Raw genomic sequence first — 20,030 nt, 5'->3', positions numbered from 1 at the left:
CACCGTGTTTGCTTATTTTTTTCTATAAGCAATAGCTTTTTTCTGGCCACTCTTCCGTAAAGCCCAGTTCTGTAGAGTGTACGGCTTAAAGTGGTCCTATGGACAGATACTCCAATCTCCTCTGTGGAGCTTTGCAGCTCGTTCAGGGTTATCTATTGTGTCTTTGCTGCCTCTCTGATGAATTATTATTATTATTTTACTAATTATGTGACTTCTGAAGGTAATTGGTTGCACCAAATCTTCATAGCAAAGGGGGTGAATTTTTGTTTTAAAAATAAAAAATGTACCTTTATTTAACTACGCAAGTCAGTTAAGAACAAATTCTTATTTTCAATGACGGCCTAGGAACAGTGGGTTAACTGCCTGTTCAGGGGCAGAACGACAGATATGCACCCACCACTTTTCTGTTTTAATTTTTTTTTCATTTCACTTCACCAATTTGGATTATTTTGTGTTTGTCCATTACATGAAATCCAAATAAAAATCTGTTTAAATTACATGTTGTAATGCAACAAAATTGGAAAAAATGCCAAGGGGGGTGAAAACTTTTGCAAGGCACTGTACAGGACCTTCCACCCCACCCCATATGGATGCCTGATGAAGACCTAAGGGTTAAAACGATGTTATACATAAATATCACATTTTCATTTCTGTTTTCCATTTGTCTTGAAAACTGTACCTTCACTCTTTGTGAATTCTGTGAAACGGATTAGAAGGCGGCGATAATGCCCTGTAAGAGTCACCTTTCATCAGGTGCAGTCACAGGGGTGACAGAAGCTGTGCCAGCTCACAACTTTGATTCCTTATCTCACATTTCAACAATCTACTTTTGGTGGGGGTTGATCCCTCCTTCATTACACAGGACGCATAAGGTTGTGATTTACTTCAGCTCACCCATCTTGTTTTAACCTCTTGATTCTAGCCATCCCGGATCCGGGATCGTGAATACAGCCTCAAGCTCATTACCATAACGCAACGTTAACTATTCATGAAAATCACAAATGAAATGAGATAAATATGCTAGCTCTCAAGCTTAGCCTTTTGTTAACAACACTGTCATCTCAGATTTTCAAAATATGCTTTTCAACCATAGCAAAACAAGCATTTGTGTAAGATTATTGATAGCTAGCGTAGCATTTAGCGTAGCATTCAGCATGCAACATTTTCACAAAAACAAGAAAAGCATTCAAATAAAATCATTTACCTTTGAAGAACTTCAGATGTTTTCAATGAGGAGACTCTCAGTTAGATAGCAAAAGTTCAGTTTTTCCAAAAAGATTATTTGTTTAGGACAAATCGCTCTGTTTTGTTCATCACGTTTAGCTACGAAAAAAACCTGTATCCAGGAGTGTAATTATCCCCGCAGCTCATTAGCATAACACAACGTTAACTATTCATGAAAATCGCAAATGAAATGAAATTAATATGCTAGCTCTCAAGCTTAGCCTTTTGTTAACAACACTGTCATCTCAGATTTTCAAAATATGCTTCTCAACCATAGCAAAACAAGCATTTGTGTAACAGTATTGATAGCTAGCGTAGCATTTAGCGTTAGCATCAGCAGGCAACATTTTCACAAAAACCAGAAAAGGATTCAAATAAAATCATTTACCTTTGAAGAACTTTGGATGTTTTCAATGAGGAGACTCTCAGTTAGATTGCAAATGTTCAGTTTTTCCTGAAAGATTATTTGTTTAGGAGAAATCGCTCCGTTTGGTGCGTCACGTTTGGCTACCAAAAAAAATACGAAAATTCAGTCATCAAAACGCCGAACTTTTTTCCAAATTAACTCCATAATATCGACTGAAACATGGTAAACGTTGTTTAGAATCAATCCTCAAGGTGTTTTTCACATATCTCTTCGATGATATATTGTTCGTGGAAGTGTGCGTTCTCCTCTGAATCTCATGGGAAAATGCCTCCAGTTGAAGATTACGCACCAATTTAGACAAAGGACACCGGCGGACCCCTGGTAAATGTAGTCTCTTATGGCCAATCTTCCAGTGATATGCCTACAAATACATCACAATGCTGCAGACAACTTGGGGAAACGACAGAAAGGGCAGGCTTATTCCTGGCGCACTCACAGCCATATAAGGAGACAATGGAAAACAGAGCCTCAAAAATTCTGCTCATTTCCTGTTTGAAGTTTCATCTTGGTTTCGCCTGTAGCATGAGTTCTGTGGCACTCACAGATAATATCTTTGCAGTTTTGGAAACGTCAGAGTGTTTTCTTTCCAAAGCTGTCAATTATATGCATATATATATGCATAGTCGAGCATCTTTCAAAATATTGCGCTTAAAACAGGCACGTTTTTTTATCCATAAATTAAAAGAGCGCCCCCTATATCCAAGAAGTTAACTGGTATGGAGTGACTTCCCATGCTGTGATACCAGAAGCTGGGTGTGTCTACTGGGCCAGACTGGGAGTGTCTACTGGTCCAGGCTGGGAGTGTCTACTGGTCCAGACTGGTAGTGTCTACTGGTCCAGACTGGGAGTGTCTACTGGTCCAGGCTGGGAGTGTCTACTGGTCCAGGCTGGGAGTGTCTACTGGTCCAGGCTGGGAGTGTCTACTGGGTCCAGACTGGGAGTGTCTACTGGTCCAGGCTGGGAGTGTCTACTGGTCCAGACTGGGAGTGTCTACTGGTCAAGGCTGGGAGTCTCTACTGGTCCAGACTGGGAGTCTCTACTGGTCAAGGCTGGGAGTGTCTACTGGTCAAGGCTGGGAGTGTCTACTGGTCCAGACTGGGAGTCTCTACTGGTCAAGGCTGGGAGTGTCTACTGGTCCAGGCTGGGAGTCTCTACTGGTCCAGACTGGGAGTCTCTACTGGTCAAGGCTGGGAGTGTCTACTGGTCCAGGCTGGGAGTGTCTACTGGTCCAGACTGGGAGTCTCTACTGGTCCAGACTGGGAGTGTCTACTGGTCCAGGCTGGGAGTGTCTACTGGTCCAGACTGGGAGTCTCTACTGGTCCAGGCTGGGAGTGTCTACTGGTCCAGGCTGGGAGTGTCTACTGGTCCAGACTGGGAGTGTCTACTGGTCCAGACTGGGAGTCTCTACTGGTCCAGGCTGGGAGTGTCTACTGGTCCAGACTGGGAGTCTCTACTGGTCCAGGCTGGGAGTGTCTACTGGTCCAGACTGGGAGTCTCTACTGGTCCAGGCTGGGAGTGTCTACTGGTCCAGGCTGGGAGTGTCTACTGGTCCAGGCTGGGAGTGTCTACTGGTCCAGGCTGGGAGTGTCTACTTTACTGTTTAATTGTTCGCCAAGGCAACTCAACATGTTTTTGTAATCTACCGGTTATATGCACCGCCAGAAGGGAAATATATGCTAAATGCATTTCTCACTTGTAGCATTTCAAATGCATAGACATTCAGCTGCAGAACAGTCCCTGGACAATGTGTTCCCGAATGAGAAACTATTCCATATCATATCTTAACATTGCATCTTGTGCTTTGTTGCAGTTGTGTGTTCAGGATCATGTGTTTGTGCATACCATTAGGGATACAGGCTCTGGAGAGCACGTGAGAGTGAGCGCAAGGGTTTATGTGCATGTGTATGTGTGTGTGTGTATGTTTGTGTGTTCTGTTGCTGACATCGGAGCATCAGCAGCTGTTAAACACTTCTCACACACCAGGTGCAACCTGTATCTCTCAGCACTGTGTCAGCACATGGTCTGGCAACATGTCACTGTCTAACACAACGGACACACACATATGCACGCAAGCATACACACCTGTGCAGTGCGTCTGTTAGGTCAGTTGATGCATCCGTGTGAGAGAGAGAGAGAGAGAGAGAGAGAGAGAGAGAGATGCAGACCTGTCATAGCCACATTGCTGATTTCTGAAGTGATAGGGGCACACAAGTGACAGAGGGAGTAAATCCACATCGGTCTCTTGCCTCAGTGTGAATAGTCATAACCACATCACAGCCACACAACCAGGCGATGATGACCATGTTCTGTCCTACAAAAATATTCATATATACAGTAAGGGTTCCATGATCATGTTATGCAGTGCCAATGATGGTATAAAGCCTAAAGTTCTGTCTAAAAGGAAAAGCTATATTGAGTAGGTCATTTACTTTTTTGTTATTTTACACACGGTTTGACAATTAGCTATTTATGGAAATAATCATGCCATGTCTAGCCTACTTATGTAGAGCAAGTTCAGATTGTGTCCTCTGTCTCAGTTTGACCCATTCCAGGACAAGGCATCAATTTTTCCCAATTACTGGTTAACAGTAAGTACTTTATTGAACCACGATAATCTGCAGAATGAATATGTTATGAGAAAAACAGCGGTGTAGGGCAGCAACTGATATGAGCGGACGCTGACAGATGCTGTGAGAGAGGAACACTGGTCCGGGCCTCTCCAACAGACAGTGCTGCAAACTTTCCAATCGCCTCCAAATTCACATAATCCCACCGTCCGGAATGATCAATTATTGCCTGTGTTCTAATCTTTGTCTCAGGGGTCATCTTTCAGGGCTGAGGTGACTCTGAGGTGAACACTGAAGGATTGTAGCACAACGGGATAATGTAGTGTTGATGTAACACACAGCATCCCAATCCCCGCATAACGCTCATTAACTTTGATGGAAATCATCTGTGATGACAAACATGAGGGCGGTTACCTTGTTAATGATATTCCTCAAGGCAGTAGCAGTAGTGATGGGTGCATGGGGAGGTACAGGCAGGGCAGGGCAAACTGGGAGGCCGGTTGAATGTTTGAACACTGAAGTGGGTAACACCTGTTTCCCGTTTCATCTCCGAAGTCAAGTTGAGTCTCTGCAGCCAGGGTGAAACTGTGTTGTAGGCATTGGGGGGGGACGAATAGTAGACGGGAGTGTATGTATGTGTGTCATGACATGATAGGAAACAGCTTTCCTGGCTTTGGGTGAAACAGTATTTTACCGCCTTAGTTTCTGAGCAGCACAGTATGGCTCTGCAATGCCCCTACACCACATTTCCTGCAATTCTACACAGTTCCTCTTTTTAGGGGTATTTTGAGGGGTATATGGAGGGTTATTTTGAAAACATAGTATAGATTGAAGGATAAGTCCTCACCATCATTAATTAAGGTATTTCAAGGCAACTATTAACAAGACACAAAAGATGAATTGACTGAGATGTATTATAATGTGATGCACACATGCATATTTATTTAGGAAGATGAGAAAGCAGAAGACTGAGTTTTATTTTAGTTGGAGTTTGCCTACCTTATGCCCAGTCCATGTTTTTTTGTGTGAGCATACATACTATGGTTGAATGTTGATCCAGACTCCTAAGTCTTTCTCCCGTCCGTATTCTGTCAGCAGATAGAAATGTTTTTCCAAATCAGTATTTTCTTCTTCAATCTGAGCCAGATTGACAGTGCTCTGACCCAATGAGAATGGGGGAGCACCAAGGGTCAGAGTGCCAAGGGCCAATCACATTTCAGGGAGGGACATGTCCCCCCAACCCCCGTGGCAATTTATCGACTTCAAGCCTACAGTTGGTCCATGTACAATTGAATTCATTTATGTGTGAGCATCTGGTAGGTTCTAAAGAAAGTATATAATCACTAGAAATGTGAATGGAGACAGTTTGCCCCCTTGTGGGAGCCGTGAAATTTGTTTTGTCGACCTTGCGCAGACAAACAGAAGGCCGCACATCTCTATACAAATTCACACAGCTTGCCTCACGCTATACAGGATCATGGTCTGTTATGAATCAGATACTACAGTCCAATCAAAGTTGCAACTTCTAGGCTAAAACAATCTTTCTTTCATGAAAATTGATTAAAAGCAGTGTTTTAATAAAGTAGGCATGTAACATTGTAGGCCTACATTCGATTTCTTTATGTTTTGGGGAAAACACTGCTTAGAAACTCCTCAAATAGCTTAGTATTGCTTCTTACCTGCTGCTAATGTAAATAACATCAGTTGCAAAGATGACAAGACGTTAGGAATAGCTAAACAAGCCAACCGGCACGTCTCCTGCCCAGCTGGCCTCAACCTCAGGGCATTATATAAAATGTTAATATCTTTTTCTATGAGTGATGGAAAGAAAATTGGCCTCAGCGACAATTATTTGCATAATTCAATGGATATTTTGTGCACAAAGGTGATGAAATGTTCAAATTGGACTTCTCTACGGGGCCGTCTCTAGGAATTGTCTTTCTGGGCCAGGCGTCAGTTAAACTGCAGTACGGAAGCAATACTGTAGGAGCAGTCAAAAAAGTGCTTACAGACCGGAACCCTGGCCCCTTGATTGCTACTCTACAAGGATAGAGTAGCAATACAACCAATACAACCTCACAAACGAGAGCCAATCGTAGGGAAATATAGCCTATAGTTGTCCTCACAGGCCAATCAAAAAAAGCAATTTGTTTTCTCCTGGATTTATATTCCTCCATTAGTTCTACTACTGTTTGTAGTTGACAGTCTGCGATATTTGCAGATCATTGAACACGCAACAGGTTACATTGTAGGCTATACGTTCCTTTTGTAAGGGTCTTATTCAGAGGTATTCTACATATTTTCCTGTGCAAACTAATATTAACCCATGTGTTTTGTGTTGTCATGGTCAGGCTGTTTGGCTGTTACCTTTAACACATGGTATGTATAATGCGGTGTGCATGCCCTTATGGCAGGTTTGTGTTGTCATGGTCAGGCTGTTTGGCTGTTACCTTTAACACATGGTATAATGCGGTGTGCATGCCCTTATGGCAGGTTTGTGTTGGGAAGGCTCTTAGTCATTTTTATTAGCCCCCTGTTTCCCAGTTGAGTTCTCTGCAGCTGAGGCGTGAAACTGCTCTGTGTTTAGGGCCATACCCGCAGCTGCACAATAACTCAAGGTGCAACCACTGTATATAAATGCTGGATTGCCGATACTAAATGTATTGGCCATTAAGAGGCTTTGAAGCCACCAGTAGGCCATATTGGCATTGCCCAGTAGGAGCAGTCCTCCATAGGGATGAATGGAATTCTATATTATTTCAATTAAATGTTTCAAGGACAATATAACATGTATTTAAGTCATTTTTGTTGTTGTAGTGGACACAGTAGCATTAGTAATCTCAAAGAAATACATGAAGGAAAATGTTTTTATATATCTTTCTGACTTTTAGTTTGTATGTTTAGCTCACATAATACAATTTAAAGTATGCATTAAGGTGTCTGTTGGCCTAATAGAATAAATGTGGCAAAAAATGAATGTAGACATCAATAAATTAATTTCTATAGCTTTGAAAATATTTTCTACAACTGTATGGGAGTACCAAGATGGAGGCATGTTGGCTTCTACACAGCACCCCCTACTAGTCATGTAGTGTACATAGAAATCGTTTGGGTGCAACCCATACTCCTTCTCCCTCCTGCTTGGTTTGTAACATGCAAAAGCACTTAACCCTGAGCAGGGTTCTCTCTCTCTCTTTGTCACTCCCTCTCTAAAACCATTACACAGACAAGAGTGCATCCACATGTAGACCAATGCTAAAAATAATGACTCCATGTCATATGTAATCACGACTGCACTGAGGGACACATGTTAGTCATTGTTGAGTAGATCCTATAATAGCACAGTGGAGGTAGACAATAATGACAGATCCATACCAAACTAAAACCAGTAGATGGCATCAGTGGGCCTTAACTTCACTGTAATGAAGGAACTTGCACCCCTTTTTGCCTCAGTTTGTTGGGGCATGGACTCTACAAGGTGTTGAAAGGGTTCCACAGGGATGCTGGCCCATGTGGACTCTACAAGGTGTTGAAAGGGTTCCACAGGGATGCTGGCCCATGTTGACTCTACAAGGTGTTGAAAGGGTTCCACAGGGATGCTGGCCCATGTTGACTCTACAAGGTGTTGAAAGCGTTCCACAGGGATGCTGGCCCATGTGGACTCTACAAGGTGTTGAAAGGGTTCCACAGGGATGCTGGCCCATGTTGACTCTACAAGGTGTTGAAAGCGTTCCACAGGGATGCTGGCCCATGTTGACTCCAATGCTTACCACAGTTGTGCCAAGTTGGCTGGATGTTCTTTGAGTGGTGGACCATTCTTAATACACACTGGAAACTGTTGAGCGTGAAACACCCCGCAGCGTTGGAGTTCTTGACACATAAACCGGTGCGCCTGGCACCTGCTACTATACCCCGTTCAAAGGCACTTAAATCTTTCGTCTTGCCCATTCACCCTCTGAATGGCACACATACAAAACCCATGTCTCAATTTTCTCAAGGCTTAGAAATCTTTCTTTAGCTGTCCTCTGATTCATCTACACGGATTGAACTGGATTGAACAAGTGGCATCAATAAGGGATCATTTCACCAGGATTCACCTGGTTAGTCTATGTCATGGAAAGAGCAGAGTTCTTCATGTTTTTTATTCTCAGTGTAGATCTTAGATGACCACTTCTGTTCTGATTATCTTGGATCTAATACATTTTCTTCTACTGTTTCTTAGTAATTGTAACACACTGTACACCCTACCAATGTTTAATGCATAATCCTTCCTTAATCTACCAAAGAACTTCTAATTCGTAGGTATTTTGTGCCTTTTTGCTGTTGCCAAATGCTACTAACTGAAATAACAAAGGAGAATTGTACAGTATAAAGCATTCAAATCAGAGCATATGGAAGCCATTGTCCAGATCTTGTATAATGCTAGATGTTAAATTATCACATTTGATAGTATGGAAACAACAAAAATTCACAAACCACTTCTCCCAGAATGTCACATTTGTCAAGTTGCTTAAGAATGTTAATTTGAAAAATGTGTTTGACCTTCAAGTTTGTTTTAAAGGTTTATAATTCATCCTAACAAGGTATTCCATGTCGTACCTGTCTCAAGGCTTAAAAATCCTTCTTTAACCCGTCTCCTCTTCTTCATCTACACTGATTGAAGTGGATTTAACAAGTGACATCAATAATGGATCATAGTTTTCACCTGGATTCACCTGGTCAGTCTATGTTGTGGAAAGAGCAATGTTTTGTACACTCAGTGTATTTCTCTGCAAAGCATTGGACTAGTCAATGTGGGGTTTGTGTGGTATTGTGAAGAGGACAATAAAGGTATTGGATGTTAAGAAGATATTCAAATCTTGCAAATGAGCCATCTATCACTGTAAAACACGTCTTAGACAACTGTCATATTTCTATTCAGTTGGCGTGGACATATTGGCTCTCCACCAAAACTAGTGCTAGTAATGCCATGCTTCTGCCCCCTAGAGGATTTACCTCAAATGATTCATCCCAGCTAACTCTGACAGGCATTTCCCCCATCATTTATGACTATTTTACTTGTTTAAAAAAATATATATATTTAACCTTTATTTAACTAGACAAGTCAGACCATTTTACTTAATCTCTCAATCGAATGGCAGCCATCAAACATGCTTTCTCATCCAGGCTTGTAGTGTGATGTCATCTTTGCTCCTGGTACTGTACAGTGTAGTGAGTTCACTCTTGTGCCCGAGCCAGGTGTTGTCACCGTGGGAATGTGCCTCATTGACGGCAGGTGGGGGACAGCTGTATGGGCAGAAAGAAGTTGTTCAGCCAATCTGGCAACTCGTCCTCTAGTTCAGATGGGGAGGTTGGCTTGGTAATGAAATTTAGCATCCTGTCAAATAACTTCTGATTCATAATTAGTGAGGCTCCCCACGTGAAAAAATACTATAGTATACTATGGTATAAATACTGTAGTATCACTATATTTGTATACTATAGTATTCACTGTAGTGTTTTTGCAATTTTTACTGTAGTATACTGTAGTATTTACTAAGTATAAATACTGTTGTATTACTATTGTTTAAAAAAAACTATAGTATATACTATACTAATTACTGTAGTGTTTTTGCAGACTTTACTGTAGTATACTGCAGTATATACTAAAGTATAAATACTGTTGTATTACTATTGTTAAAAACTATAGTATATACTATATTAATTACTGTAGTGTTTTTGCCGGCATTTCTGTAGTATTTACTGCAGTAATGTTTTTATTTGACTATCTTTGACATAGAAGTGGGGTCTTTCTCCTTGAGAAAACCTGCTGGACTAACACTAAAAGAGCAACGTTTTCTTAATCTGTAGGTAGGACTGTGTCTGAATGGAGAGTTACTTCTACTTTTTTCTCTAACCTCTAGAGAACACAATATATGGTCTATGCTTGACATATAGGTTTCTCACTCCTGGGTGGCACAAATTGGGATATTGGGGATGGGAATGGGTGGGGTAAATGCAAATGAATTTTTGTAGTATCGCTATTGTTAAAAACCGGTAGTGTTTTTGTGGACACTGTAGTGTTTGTCCAGACATTACTGTAGTGTTTAAATGCAGAGTTATTCTCAGGATAATACAGTAGTATTCTTACAGTATGCTACAAAATGCTATAGTAAGCACTAGACTATTGTGGGATACTACAGTGTGTAGCATAGTATTCTACAGTATACTACAGTTTACTACATAATTCTATACATTTATATTTAAGTAAAACAATGTAATGTGGGTCTACCATCTACGTAGCGTCTGGATGATATTATCTATTGAACAGTTTAACATCAGAATTTCAATATGGCTAAATCTACAGTGTGCTGGACTGAGCTAGCTTTCTGAACCATCTCTGTATGTTTCTGAGCAACTGAATTTCTTGCAACTCTACCAATTTTGCCATAATGTAAGTTTAACAGAAAATGTAAGTTTAACAGCTAATTTCCTGAAAATCTACACATTTTGCCATAATTTATGACATGTTAACATGATATCTGAGTGAGAGTGACTAACAAAATGAATGGGGCTCCCTGGAGGTCAGGGCCCCTTGGCACGTGTCCTTCATGCCCCTCCGGTAATTCTGCCATGATTACTACAAGTTTAGATAGCAATCGACCGGGGGCCCTAAGCGGCCACTTATGTCGGTTATGCCTAGGGCCGGCCCTGGGTGAAGAATTTATCGATCTAGCCACTGAGCTGAGGCCTCATTTGTCTCCCTCTCACAGACTTTTCAGATGACGGGATGCTGCCTTTTCCCCCAGCTGGTGACAGCCTTCCTCAGATAGAGAGACAACTTATTAATCAGGCTTTCCCTCCTCCTCATCCACCCCTCCTCAGCAGCCCCTCTGAGTCCCTTTCAGATTGTGCAGCTGCAAACAACGGAAATGAGCCTTGAAAGTGTAATTAATGAGTGTAATGGTGAGATAATTATAGGGAACAGAAATATTGATCAGGGCCATGAACTCCCGAGTCTAACAAAAACAGAGTGGCGCACTCAGCAGTTACCTCATCCATGTTTCAGGAAATATGGCATGAGGTCATGTGATACCTTGGACCATTTTATTGCAGTGAAGGATTATTGGGATAGATAAAGAACACTCAATCAAAGAAGAGACAGGTTCTTAGTTGAACTCTCGCTTCTTTTGATTTATGAGAAAGTATCTGAACTGGGGAGAATGATTGCTGTCCTGCTCTGCTGAGCAAGTGACTTTATTAGACTGTTAAATTAAAGTGCCATAAGCCATCCAGCAATATATGTCGTTCTTGTTTTAGAACTGGCTGAGTCAAAGTTTACAGTAAAGCTGTTGGTAAAGTTTCATGTGTGAAGTGACTGTGAACTTCTGAAAGAAAGACACGATCAATGAACCAAAACTACTAGCAGAATAGAATAAATAATACTCTATTGGTTCTGCATAACAAACGGCCAGTGTTTCTTGGTTGACTGATGAAATTAAGTCACAAACTGGACACGATCAATGAACCAAAACTACTAGCAGAATAGAATAAATAATACTCCAACATACTCACTGAGACCTTAGTATGATCTCAAGGAGGAACTTCTCAACACTTATCCTGTCCTTACATACTCCTAATATATCACACTCAATATATCAATTCAATATCATGAGATAAGGACATCAATCCAACAGCCTGTTTCAACACATTACGGCACACTTTCTAATAGTAATGCCACATCAGGCACCACTTTGAAATCATCACTGAAATATTGATTTCACACGAAAAAAGATGCAGAAGATGATGATATTGCCTGAAATGAGATCAAATGATTGGCTGACACACAGCATGCTCTCCTCTCCTCTCCTCATATGGTTGTGGTTAATGAGGCTATGTGCTGATGGTGAGATGGAAGATGGTCAGTCATGGTGACAGGTTTATTTTGGGGCTCATACACGAGCAGGCATGAAAAGGACATGCCAGGCTGAATAATTCAGCAGCTCTCAGCTCTACTGATCCGTCCACAGATCAATAGACACCATTCAGATGGATTGTGCCATATGTCCTCTAAAACTCGACATCACAACTATGCTGGTTCAATTAATCTTAGTTAACCTTTCTAATGTCCAAACAACCAATAACTAAAAGGCAGTGGCATGTCCAGAACATTTTGAATGGAGTGGCCAAGGTAGGGCACAGACCCAGTTTAGGGTGGCCAGAACATTTTGAATGGAGTGGCCAAGGTAGGGCACAGACCCAGTTTAGGGTGGCCATAACATTTTGAATGGAGTGGCCAAGGTAGGGCACAGACCCAGTTTAGGGTGGCCAGAACATTTTGAATGGAGTGGCCAAGGTAGGGCACAAACCCAGTTTAGGGTGGCCATAACATTTTGAATGGAGTGGCCAAGGTAGGGCACAGACCCAGTTTAGGGTGGCCAGAACATTTTGAATGGAGTGGCCAAGGTAGGGCACAAACCCAGTTTAGGGTGGCCATAACATTTTGAATGGAGTGGCCAAGGTAGGGCACAGACCCAGTTTAGGGTGGCCAGAACATTTTGAATGGAGTGGCCAAGGTAGGGCACAGACCCAGTTTAGGGTGGCCAGAACATTTTGAATGGAGTGGCCAGGGTAGGGCAGAGACCCAGTTTAGGTGGCCAGAACATTTTGAATGGAGTGGCCAAGGTAGGGCACAGACCCAGTTTAGGGTGGCCAGAACATTTTGAATGGAGTGGCCAAGGTAGGGCACAGACCCAGTTTAGGGTGGCCATAACATTTTGAATGGAGTGGCCAAGGTAGGGCACAGACCCAGTTTAGGGTGGCCAGAACATTTTGAATGGAGAGGCCAAGGTAGGGCACAGACCCAGTTTAGGGTGGCCAGAACATTTTGAATGGAGTGGCCAAGGTAGGGCACAGACCCAGTTTAGGGTGACCATAACATTTTGAATGGGTGGCCAAAGTAGGGCACAGACCCAGTTTATTTTGAATGGAGTGGCCAAGGTAGGGCACAGACCCAGTTTAGGGTGGCCATAACATTTTGAATGGAGAGGCCAAGGTAGGGCACAGACCCAGTTTAGGGTGGCCATAACATTTTGAATGGAGTGGCCAAGGTAGGGCACAGACCCAGTTTAGGGTGGCCATAACATTTTGAATGGAGTGGCCAAAGTAGGGCACAGACCCAGTTTAGGGTGGCCATAACATTTTGAATGGAGTGGCCAAGGTAGGGCACAGACCCAGTTTAGGGTGGCCATAACATTTTGAATGGAGAGGCCAAGGTAGGGCACAGACCCAGTTTAGGGTGGCCAGAACATTTTGAATGGAGTGGCCAAGGTAGGGCAGAGACCCAGTTTAGGGTGGCCATAACATTTTGAATGGAGTGGCCAAGGTAGGGCACAGACCCAGTTTAGGGTGGCCATAACATTTTGAATGGAGTGGCCAAGGTAGGGCACAGACCCAGTTTAGGGTGGCCATAACATTTTGAATGGAGTGGCCAAGGTAGGGCACAGACCCAGTTTAGGGTGGCCAGAACATTTTGAATGGAGTGGCCAAGGTAGGGCACAGACCCAGTTTAGGGTGGCCATAACATTTTGAATGGAGTGGCCAAGGTAGGGCACAGACCCAGTTTAGGGTGGCCAGAACATTTTGAATGGAGAGGCCAAGGTAGGGCACAGACCCAGTTTAGGGTGGCCAGAACATTTTGAATGGAGTGGCCAAGGTAGGGCAGAGACCCAGTTTAGGGTGGCCATAACATTTTGAATGGAGTGGCCAAGGTAGGGCACAGACCCAGTTTAGGGTGGCCAGAACATTTTGAATGGAGTGGCCAAGGTAGGGCAGACCCAGTTTAGGGTGGCCATAACATTTTGAATGGAGTGGCCAAAGTAGGGCACAGACCCAGTTTAGGGTGGCCAGAACATTTTGAATGGAGTGGCCAAGGTAGGGCACAGACCCAGTTTAGGGTGGCCATAACATTTTGAATGGCGTGGCCAAAGTAGGGCACAGACCCAGTTTAGGGTGGCCATAACATTTTGAATGGAGTGGCCAAGGTAGGGCACAGACCCAGTTTAGGGTGGCCATAACATTTTGAATGGAGAGGCCAAGGTAGGGCACAGACCCAGTTTAGGGTGGCCAGAACATTTTGAATGGAGTGGCCAAGGTAGGGCACAGACCCAGTTTAGGGTGGCCATAACATTTTGAATGGAGTGGCCAAAGTAGGGCACAGACCCAGTTTAGGGTGGCCATAACATTTTGAATGGAGTGGCCAAGGTAGGGCACAGACCCAGTTTAGGGTGGCCATAACATTTTGAATGGAGTGGCCAAGGTAGGGCACAGACCCAGTTTAGGGTGGCCATAACATTTTGAATGGAGAGGCCAAGGTAGGGCACAGACCCAGTTTAGGGTGGCCATAACATTTTGAACCTTAATCGAAGCAAGGTGGATTTATTAAATAAAATTATGATGGTTCAACGCATTAAATGCTTCAGTTTAGGTGTAGTACATTTCCCTGTTTAAATAAATCATAAATCAATTCTAAAAGTTACAGTTGTTTGCATTCCAAGTCAAGATTTTATATAAGGGCATTAGCATAAAACAGTCAATTCACTTAAAAGTACCATCTAGAGGGCCTCCCGAGTGGCGCAGCGCTCTAAGGCACTGCACCACAGTGTTGTGGCGTCACTACAGCCTGGGGTTAGATCCCAGGCTGTGTCACAACCAGCCGTGACCGGAAGTCCCGTATGGCCACGCACAATTGGCCCAGCGTCGTCCGGGTTAGGGGAGGGCTTGGCTGGGTAGGGGCTTTACTTGGCTCATTGCGCTCTTGCGACTCCTTGTGGCAGGCCGGGCACCTGCAGGCTGACCTTGGTTGTCAGTTGAACAGTGTTTCCTCCGACACATTGGTGCAGATAGCTTCCGGTGTTAAGAAGCATGGTTTTTCTGGGCATGTTTCGTAGGACGCATGACTCGACCTTTGCCTCTCCTGAGCCCGTTGTGGAGCTTCAGCGATGAGACAAGATCGTAATCATGAAATTGGGGAGAAAAGGGGAGTAAAAAAAACAAAAACAAAAATGTTTTAATTGAAGGTCTCTATTTTAACTTGTAAAATGATTTCTCATTTATGTCTATCTCGGTTTCATAATTTTCTTTCATTTCGCAAGAGGCTGAATTTATTTCACCCATAGAAATAGATAGATATCTTTGAATCTGTGCCATTATAGCACCTGTGACAGCATAGGCAGCACTATTGAGGCAGTCTCCATTTTGAAATAATACGTTTTCTGTTTCACGATTGGCTGATCCCTCCTGATGACCTGGTTGGACACGACTCCAACAGAGTCACCAGGAGGGATAAGCCAATGAAGTTGGAAGTCCCACCCAGTTGACTACATTAAAATGGTGGAAACCATCAATGGCGCTGCCCATGCTAACACAGCCTTTTTGCCACTAGAGACCTCTATCATTCTCTATGATTTCACCAGAGAAAGCATCCGAGCTAGGCAAACAGCGTCCCTCTTTCTTAATATCTGTAGCCCATGTATTTTGTATTGGGCTGCGAAAGGTGGCCAGAAGCGCAACAGCATAAGGTGGCAAATTAGATTATCTCAGAACCCATGTTTGATTGAATGCAGCCCATCGTGTTTTTTTCTCTGTCCTTTAAGTGGCAGTGCTGCATCCTGTGCAGGGATTAGAGTGTTTTTATTTCCTAAAAGGCCCCTGACCTCTGAGGCTCCCTGACAGGGTGAAGCATTAGCCCCTCGCGGTGGCGTTCGTCCCCAGCCCCTGGATGTAAATTTCATGTCACAACATCAAACGCTCATCTGATCAAAGGTCAGCTCTCCTTTGTGTAGGTGTTTGATATAGAAATGTTTATTTTATATCCTGCTGTCAGAGTATGTTAGGGTGGAGAGAGAGAGATTCATTGAAGAGAAGCTAAAAAGCTTGTCATTTTTGTTGAGTGTTTCTTCTTTATCGCTATGTGTTTACATTTAGCAAATGGTTTTGGTTGGTTTGAGCAATACAGTTTGGCACTGTGAAAGTGAGAGCAGATTACCTGATTATTCCTGTATAGTTAGCCAATTGCTCCTAAAAATCCTACCCCGGCTTAATGTGAATATTAGATTGTGTTTTGGACATGCACCCACACTCACACAGATACACACACAAACAGATACACAGACACTCAAACATTATCCTACACATGATTGATAGCAATAATGATACTGAACAGCTATTATGATACTGAGCTGCTATTTTATGTTTAATAAAATGCCTTATTTGGGTTTTACTGGCCCCTCACCTCAAATGGCATTGTTGTTATTTCCCCATGTACTTCTCATGAGCCACAGAAGATTGGAGAGGAACGGAGGAAGGAAGTTTGAATTGATGCATCATTCCGATTAATTAGGGACATGATTTGCTGCTGCGCTTCTGAAATAAACCAATCTGAATGTGAAATTAGGATTAATCAGAGAACAGCGTGGCCAGGAAGCATCCAGATCTGTGACATTATGCATTAAATTACGTTTAAAAAAGAAACCATCCTTACCAATCAGTGACAGAGACTTTTGTCATTCAGGGTGTGTGTGTATGAGAGAGAGAGAGAGAGAGAGAGAGAGAGAGAGAGAGAGAGAGACATCCAGGTGGGCTGTTGAGGCATGTGGTAGCTGAACAGACACACAGCCATGTCAGACACATGTTTACTTACTTGCACCACCGGAGGTGTTATACATTATCTCCATAATACCTCACTGAGTCTGGCCACTCTGTCTGTGTGCTACACTGGCACCATATTTGCCTGAAGAAATGAAAGAAGATTCATGGTAGGCACCAGTGGAACACCATGGCCTGCAGCACCAGTGGAACACCATGGCCTGCAGCACCAGTGGAACACCATGGCCTGCAGCACCAGTGGAACACCATGGCCTGCAGTAAAGGGATTGTCATTATTTAACTTTATGGAAGCACCAGAAGATTTGTCAGCTCAATGCAGACCATAGGAATAAATGTCTGAACTGCTACATGTAGCCAAGGCCATGGTGGTTGTACTAATATGTGCTTGATAAGTGTCACAGCACGTCAGGCCGGATGGCACAGAGAGACAAATAGGGAGCATTCTAGTTACAGTATCTCCTGTTTAGGGTCATAATATGTAGTCCCCTGTCTGTCTGAATAGCCCTGACATTTTTTGATTGATACAAACTCTGAAATGAACTACTCCTGTATTTTACCTGTGGTAGCACAGAGAGACCTTGGTGTCAGAACCTGCATAGTTCAGATCTCTTTCTGTTCATAGTTGCCTGATTATCGGGGAAGCTATCTCCAACCCTGTTCCTGGAAAGTTACCCTCCTGTAGGTTTTTTCTCCATTTCCCCAGTTGTAACTAACCTGATTCAGCAAGATCAGGGTTGAAGTGAAGTATATAGCCAAACCTCAATTACTATCCTGTTTTTAAGGCAGATGAAGCATGTCATTCCCTTTCTAGATGATAGATGGCAATGTTGCTCTTCCAAAGAATCCCATCCAGTCAAGTTGGCGGCTAATAAATGTGACTCTGTATTCCCTCTCTGTCCCTTTGCTAATGTAAATGACTGTTCTTGTGAGAGGACAATTCATTTAGGTACAATACAACATCATTCAACAATACATCTGACGTTACTACACTAAATGTTACAACTAAATCCACAGGTAACTTTTTTTAACTATGTCTTTATAGCAAAGCATAAAAAAGACATACATTTTGAGAGCAACATTGAGTTTGTTGGCTCAATAGTAGGCATACACAATCATAAAAGATAAATGTATATATTCTTCACCACAGCTCTCATCTTGTACAACATAATTTTGAACCCTACTCAGACATGTCCCTCCATCCTATCCAGTGAAACATTACATTCTCTCTTTGACTAGTTCTATGTGAATTATTGCACAATTCATAATGCTGAGAGATTTATAGATTCAGTGATAATACAAAAGGCCAGACTACGGATGATTTGGGGGAAGGGGAAGAATTTGCATTGCTCACAGGGGGCCCAAATATTCTGACTATAATCCATAAAGGAAAATCTATGTGAGAAGAAGAAAATCAAAGAAAACAGGCATCTCTTAAACAGATTGCCTTATCATCTCAAATATAAAATGAATCAATGGGGAAGAGATAGATTCATTCCACTGGGTCATTTATTCTCTCCCTGCTGCAAATGAAGATCTGGTCTCATCTCTGTGGCAGTGAATAGGCTTTGTTTATGACTAAGCCTTGGTGCCCATAGACTGTTGCATTAATCGGCTGACAGCCCAGCGCTGACCAGGCCCATAGAGAGGAATGAGGGTGGGGGACCACAGCGAGAGAGAGGAGGGGAGGCAAGGATTCACGGTCCTTTATTTGTGTGTACTCCACCTTACCCACAGTGAGATTGGAAGAAAAGAGAGCTCAAGAAAGAAAAATGAACAGAGAGGGAGAGAAATAGAAAGTGAGAGAGAGAAAGTAAGAGAGGTTAAGTTAAATACAAATGAGGAAAGTTGAAGATAGGCTGAGAGGGGTAGTAAGAAAGAGCTAAAAGAGAGGAGGGGAGATAGAGGGAGGGAGAAACACAGTCAGACAGAGAGAAACTATGATCTTAGTACAGAGTAGGGATTAACATGGGTAACCTGGTACTGTCCCTGAACACTCTTCACATTTCCCTGACAAAATAAAATGGCAAGACCCTGGGAATTACAGCATTTTCCCCCCAATGTAAGCACTAATGCTATTCCACAAAAGCTACGACGAGAGCAGCATCAGATTATCAAACAATAAAATAGCACATTCTCCAAACAGGTGGTGACATGGAAGTCTTTGGCCCGGTGTATTTACTTCACACAAAGTCGGCATAATAAATTGAAAGCACAAACATAATTGCCACTGCCGGACTGCACACGTACCCCAATGCAGTTAATAAACCCGAAAGGAAACCCCTACACTTTTGCCTATAAAAGAACGTGTGCCACTTTGAGCTGTCATTGGGACTCTTCAAACAGTCACAAATGTGATAGGTGTACGCACAATTCACTACATATGCGTCTCTTTTAACAATTTAGAGAGGCATGAGGGAAAATGCTATCTTCTGTCCTAGACCTATGCTATTTTCCTATCCAGTCCCAATCCCACTGAAACCCCAAATCCTAACTCCTGCTTTACATGAACATTCAAACTTTATTCTGTATAGGTTGCATTATCAAAGCACGCCTCTCGTTTCTGCATTCCAAAATACCTCTATAACATTTCTCCTGTCTCGAAGGCTACTTGCTGCCCATGTGAGAGCTTCGGTAGAGAATGTGTAATCAACCAACGGTGTGATTAATATATATTTGTTAAATGTTGGTACCAGTTAAGGTACCTTGATGTTTAAACTATTTTCACTCTTCATCTCCCAGTTATTGATCTGATCTGCTATCTGTATAATCACCGACTTGATTTAGACAAATATAGGAGATATTCTGCAATTTGCTGAAGGAGGCTATCTAACACGTTTAACAACTTTGGTCATTTGACTTTAGTCATTCGACTACCGTTACGACGTTTGTGTGATTCGACAACGCTATATTCGGGCTGCGCTCTCTGTGTCATCGGCACCCTCTGTGTCGAGATAGCCTAGTGCTTAAATGCGCCGAATTAATTGAGGAACATGATAACGCTCGGAATTTATGAACGGACTGTTTGGAACTTCACAACAACTTCATCATTGGCGATCAAATATAGTTACTCTATCATTACTAAATCTCAATTTAATTTGCTCTGAAATGTTTACATAGTGGCGCAGCCAAGCCGATAAAGTGGTGCAACGCCCCTCTTTTGTGGGGAG

The 20,030-nt window shown here is 42.7% G+C and overlaps 1 non-coding gene across 1 annotated transcript; it reads right to left on the bottom strand.

The window, feature by feature from the left end:
- Positions 1-10,000: 10,000 nt before the first annotated feature.
- On the bottom strand, positions 10,001-10,055 carry LOC112223369. The gene has a single exon (XR_002949299.1). It is a non-coding gene; the product is annotated as a U7 small nuclear RNA (small nuclear RNA).
- Between the last annotated feature and the right edge of the window lie 9,975 nt (positions 10,056-20,030).

Source organism: Oncorhynchus tshawytscha, linkage group LG02 (genome assembly GCF_018296145.1).
Source record: "Oncorhynchus tshawytscha isolate Ot180627B linkage group LG02, Otsh_v2.0, whole genome shotgun sequence".
NCBI classification, from domain to species: Eukaryota; Metazoa; Chordata; class Actinopteri; order Salmoniformes; family Salmonidae; genus Oncorhynchus; species Oncorhynchus tshawytscha.
The sequence above is the reverse complement of the archived record's forward strand: the minus strand, read 5'-3'. Positions and strand labels throughout refer to the sequence as shown.